This window comes from Haliaeetus leucocephalus, unplaced genomic scaffold, assembly GCF_000737465.1.
Source record: "Haliaeetus leucocephalus isolate CR32 unplaced genomic scaffold, Haliaeetus_leucocephalus-4.0 Scaffold696, whole genome shotgun sequence".
Lineage (NCBI taxonomy): Eukaryota > Metazoa > Chordata > Aves > Accipitriformes > Accipitridae > Haliaeetus > Haliaeetus leucocephalus.
Window position 1 is genome coordinate 4,769,145 of NW_010973132.1, and position 6,203 is coordinate 4,775,347.

Below are 6,203 nucleotides of genomic sequence, written 5' to 3' on the forward strand. Positions count from 1 at the left end.
TACAGTTGTGGGCTGGGGAAGAGGGAGTCCATCGGCTTAGATGGAAAATGACATTGCCCCGGGAAAATGACATTAACCTCCAAGAACGATGTAAAGAATTAGCAACCATACTTGATAAATTTAAATGTTTTTTTATTAACAATCATTTTACATTACAAGGATAATATGACAAAAGGAAGGTTCTCGTGTACATACTATGATATATCAACATAGCTCTATTCGTATCCAGTGTCCTAGGTCCTTTCACACAGGTACTATAAAGCATAGTCTGTAAAGTAATAACATTTTAATGTTCTCCAAAAGAGTGATATTAACATATTAATACATATGTAGTAATAGACGTCTAGATATTTTTCTCTCATTTCGCGCGTGTGTGTGTGTGTGTGTGACGGGTGGGTGGGTGAGAAATTGCTCGAAACAGTTCAGCAGGGCTGTGCTTGGATGCGGATATGGAGAGGTTTGAGACAAAAAAACCTCGTTTTTCTGGAAGTAGAAACGCATTTTTGCCAACAGTCGGGTTGAGTCTATGAGGACGCCATGACTGGCAGAAAACTCCGTAGCCCCTCCTATAGCATTCGGGACATTACAGCATATGAGACACGGTTCCCCCACGTAGCCCAGCGAGCTTATTCGACGTGAGGTGCAGTGCATGGGAGCCCCTCGCCGGGCGGCAGCACCGCCGTCACGGGCGGCGAGCCCACCGGGCCGAGCCTACGCGAGCGTCAGTGGCATCCGAAGGGGGGGGGGGGGGGGGGCCGGGACCGAGGGAACCGTCTCTTGAGGTTCGTGAGGAACGAGGTGCCGGGGAGCTCCCCGCCGTCGCGGGGCTGCGGCGGAGCGGGGGGGGAGCTGCCGGCGGGTGGGTTTTGGCTGAGGTGGATTACCAGTTGTGTGGAGGAGAGAGGCCTGGGAGAGGGCACCGAGGTGGGCGGCAGGGCTCGGGGAGGAGGCGGGGAGCTTGCGCAGCGGTCTGCTCATGCCGTTACCGGCGTAACGAGTCATTCGGCCGTCGGAATTACAATTCGCCCTCCTCCTCCTCCCGCGACCCAAGCCAACGATTCAAACGGACGGCGAGGAGCGCGGTGGTCGCCCAACCTCCACGCCTCCCCCTTGGACCCTGGCGGGGAAGCAGCGCCGTGACCCGCCGCCCGCCCGGCCGGAGGCACCTCTCGAGTCCGGGTGCCAGCCGAGGGCTTCGCCCCGCAGCAGGGTCGGCATCCTACGGGCGGCCGGGGAGGGATGAGGCAAGCCGTCCATCCCGCGGGCATCGGCGGGGGCTCAGGGAAGGCTGACCCGTTGCCCGGATCCGACCCTCCCCGTCCCCTCGTGCACAAACAGGCGTCTCTTTGCACGGGGCAGGGCAAGAGGGTTACCGCACCCTTCGGTGCTTCAGTCCGGCGAGGTCGGCGTGCCGCGTGTTGGGGCCCAAAGGCACCCACGCGCCACCGACCACGTCTTCCACGTTCCCTTTCCTTCGGAAAAAAACCAAACCACCCGGGGCCCCCAGCCAGGCGGGCTGCTCGCTGGCCGAGGAGCGTCTGCGAGACCCCGAGGGAGCGGAGCGGCTCCCAGCCTGACCCGAGAGAGCTGCACGTGCCTCCCATCCTTATCGCTCCGAATGCGCCGTCCCTTCCCCGTTCGTGCTGCTCCAGCTCCGTACGCCATCCCTGCCCACCTCTGACTGCGTGGCGGCAACCCTCCCTCCGCTCAGAAATGCCTTCGCTCTCCGTTAGCCCAGCGCCGCGGCTGCGTCGCTGACCGATGCCCGCCAGCGAACCCACGCTCTTCGCCGGGCGCTGCGCGAGGGCCCGCCGGCGCGGGGTCTCCGCCGAGGAACGCCAGGCGGAACGGCGGAAAACCGCGTTTTCGGGGCACCGGTGCCTGCAGTTGCCGACTGCATCCGTGCAGAGAGAGAAAAGTGCATACGAGGGCGGGATATGTAGCTGTCCAAGTGTGAACACACAGGACCTCAGCCAGAGGCTTGCTTGGGGGAAGACAGGGACGCTCGAGCGTTTTCCCCCACCAAGACATTCCCCTACTCCACAAACCTTATTTAGCACTTGGTTAACATGCCAGCAAGGAAAAACCCCTTGCCCTAACCACAGCAAAGCCCCTCTCCGTAGAGTGCTATACACGTAAATGTAGGCCTCAGTGTATGGCTAAAACTATCCCAAAGTCCAAAGTCTTCAGTGTTACGTGCCTTGTGCCAGAACACAGGGCCAGCCTTACACAAGGGTGGTTGAGTCTATCTCTATATTATATCTTTATATCTATTGAAAACATAGAAATATATAAATATATAGGATTTTATTTATAGATATATAAGCATGTGATTTTAATCTTTTGTACTGTGTGTATATGTACTGGGATGTGCGTATATACAATATATAGACCATATGCATATGTACTGTATACATACACTAGCTTACATGCACACACATCATACGTGTCTCCAAGGGAGACAGGAATTGCATAGGCATTACTGCATTGAATACAATGGCTGGGGGAGCAACGTACCATTTCTCTGCTTTTAAGACCTCTTTCGACAGGGCTGAGAGGGGAATCTGCAAAAGCAGAGGCTGTTGCTGCTTATTTGCAAGCCGGCTGTCTCGGTTGTCCTGCCCACCGGTCAAACAAACAGCAATCCTCATGAGATTAAGAAAGAAAGGGGGACCCCGAAGACCCCGCGGGCCACCCGGTTGAGTTTGTGCTGCGAGAAAGAGATGGACCGAGCCTGAATCACGTCTGAGGAGCCGTATCAGCAAAAGCGCGACCAGCACGGGGGACATCGCCAAGGTCAGCTCGAGACCCGAGGCAGACGACACACCGGGACCCCGTCCACCTCGTCCCCTCACAACCCACCCCCCACCCCCCGTGGCTCCCGCGTGCTTTTGCTGGTATGGGAAGAGCTTTGGTCTCTTGCGAGGATTATCCCTGCTGAGTTCGGTCTCGTGGCTGGAGGGCCCGGACCCCTGCGGCCACTGGCGAGCCCTGCAGAAGGACATGTCTGCATGTGCTTCATGGATTTCTGCTTCCCAGCAGGGTAAAAAGAGGCACGGAGCCTGAGCAAAAAGTGGGGAGGGGGAAATTGGCAACCAAAAAGCCCACGGGCCAGAAATACAAACCCGAGGGTCTGGAGAAGTGTGCATTATTCACAGTCAGATGCCACAGCTAAGACGTGGGGTGGCGGGGGGGAGGAAGGAGAGAATAAAGAGCTCGTTTGAGAAAAAACTAAACCGTTCTCTCTTTGCAGCCAAAGCTGTTCAAGATGCCGCGAGCAACACGTTCAGAACGACCTCCTCTCGCTCGCCCAGCGCAGGAGGAAAGGCAGCGATCAAACCCGACGCGCGGCCATCTCGGAGCCAAGGAGGCTTCCCTCTGCGCCATGCCAAGCCCTCCCCATGCCTGCCGCCCACCCCCCCCACCGGCCGGGCCCTGGGGTTTGCAAACAGGGCACAGACACATATTTGCTCCCAGGCGGGGCACTGGGAAGCCGGGGGCACTTTGCATTGGTATTTCTCCCTCCTCCCTAGCTTGCTTCATGCCGGCAGTCACGTCTCCATCCACAGACTATCCATGGGAGTAACAGCTAGAGATCTGAGATAGGTGGGTGAACCTAGAGGGAAAGCTTGCAAAGCGCCTCTGTTTGTCTTTTCTGACGTGGGGGCGAAGGGGGGGGAATTGTTGGTGTTGGGGGAGCTGGGCTGGGCCAGCCATCGCCAAAGCAAGGGGTCTCTGACCCTTCCCATCGTGGGTACCCACGACATCCCGTGGCAGGGAATCACGCTTCCTACCCACACCGCGCACAAAGTTATTTGCAAAAGAAATAAGCGCCGTCCCTTTGCCGGCTGGCCGCCTGGCGAAAAAACACCACTCGCTGCACATTTGGCTCTGCCATTAGGAATAAGAGCAGCCAGAGAAAGACGTCACTGGTGAGAGCGGGATTTGCGAACGAACCGAAGGAAAGGGGTGACAAATTAGAGGAATCGCTTCTGAACGAGCGACTGGCAGCTCTTACCTTGCCGACAAGGCAAGGCACCATTTTCTCCCCAGAGGCAAAAGTAAAGAGGCTCAGAGCAGGAGTTGTAAACAGGCCTCTCGGGGGGCTCAGCACAAGCCCTGGGGGAGCGATCCTGTCTGCAAAGGTGTCCGGAGACTCCAAGTGTCCCTTCCCTCCACGTAGGCCAGGCACTTAGACGGCCTCTGGGACAGAGCCCCGTGCCGAGGAGCTTTCACTGCTGCAAACAGAACGGCAGGGGGTTCCCCCCCCCCCCCGCCTCAAAGAGCTACGGAGTTGAGCAAAGGAAAGAGATGAAAAAAAAGGGGAGGAGGGAAACTTGTCTTTACAGCCTCTCCGACAGCCACAGCAGCTAGAATCAAGTTATCTTCGTTACTTTTGCTTCTGCTGCCACGTGCCATCTCGACAAGGAAGACTCTCCCCCACCTGCCCATTCCCCCCCGCTGCATCAATTCACTTCTGGTCTCCAACACCTACGTTCACCTTGCCCACCTCCAGGTCAGAGACTAACGGAGCAGCTATTTTTCTACCTTTTTTATCTTTTGTTTTCTTTTTACATCCCCTCAAATTTTAACCAAGGAGGGAGCCTGCCGTCTCCCCGGCAGGGAGCAGCTCTGTCAGCTTTTCGGCGGCACCATGAGCGGAGCCGATTCACCAGCCTGGAGGGCTACGAGCACCTCGGCGTGGAGAGATCCCTATTTTACAGTCAGACAAACAACAACTGCCCAAGTCTCCACAGCTGGCGGAGGGCTTCCAGTTTAATTTTTACTCCTCTAGACGAATGGGCCAATTTGATCACACCATTTACTGGGAAAGACAGGAAAAAACAAAATGCGAACAAAGCCTTTTTTTTTTTTTTTGCTCGCTAGGTGTTGCATATCGATGCCCCCGCGCTGCGACGGCGCCACGCCCTGACCTATTTTGCGACGTTTCCGTGAGGATCGCGGGGAGAAGCGCCCGGCGCCCGCATCCCCGCCGGCGGTTCGGCGGCAGGCGGGTGGTCCCGGCGCAGGTGCCCCCCACCCAGGTCCTGCCCCATCCAGCCCGGGGGCTGTGCGCATCATCCGAGGTAAGGCAGAGGGGACACAGGGAGTTTAAGTGCTACGGAGGGTACCCCACCTGCCCAGCCCTTGCCGTTGACATTCGCGGGGTCCGCTCTACTCCCCTCGGACCGCCTGGCCAAGGAGCCCCATTTTCCGGCAAAAGGGGGAGCGTCGGGACGCAAGGATCGGCCACCGCTCGTGCTGCGGGTGGGCTCGGTCCCTCCTCGGTCCCATAGGGACGGAGGGGAAAAAACCACTTCCAAAACTCTGACCGACACCGGTCTAGCTTGTTCCCGTGGGGTCTGAAAGCGGAGCCAGTACGTAGCGGCTTGGCTGCACGCCTCTGCCCGGCGCTGGCTGTGTAGTTCTGCCGAGGGCAAAGGGGTTAGCAGGAGGTGAGCGAGACCTAGGTAGAAGTGCGTGTTTTCGTGGGGAAGACAGTGCGTGAACCCTGGCAGTGAAAGTGACTCCGAGAGAGATCGGTTCCAAACATGCTACATCTCCATTGAAAACAAACAAAAAAGTTTAAAAAATAAAATAATATTATATATATATATATATTTTTATATAAATGAAAAGCTATCAACTAGCAGCAACGGTTCTAGAGATATCTTAGCACCAAGACCAAGGGCAGGGGGGTAACAGGAGAAAGGAAAGGTTCAGTGTTGCTGATACCACCATCATGTTTCCAAACAACACAGCTTGGCACAAAGCTCGTCCCTCCGGGAAGTGAGAACATGTCGGCTCAGACACCTTCTGGACAACAGGTTCTCACTCCCACGATGGTCTGGTCAGGTTGGTGCTGTCCATGCCACATCAGCGGGGCAAGGCACTAGCATCTGTGGAGTTTTTGCACCTTTTTTGTTTGTGGTTTTTTTTTCTTTGTTTGGTATTTTTTTTTTTTTTTGCTTTTCTAACCTGAAGTGATATTGTGTGAATGCCTGGAGCTCATTTACTTTAAAAGAATAAAACAAAGAAGAACCCCAAGCCCACAGAACAATCTCTTTGTGATGGAAGGTGCCAGTCCCCCATTCACATTTCAGCTGGACTCCGCATCCCTTCAAGAAAGGAAGAAATATTTTGCGGGAAGAAGCAGAGCATCCCTCCTTCCTGCTGTCATCAGTCTGCTGTGCTGTGGAACA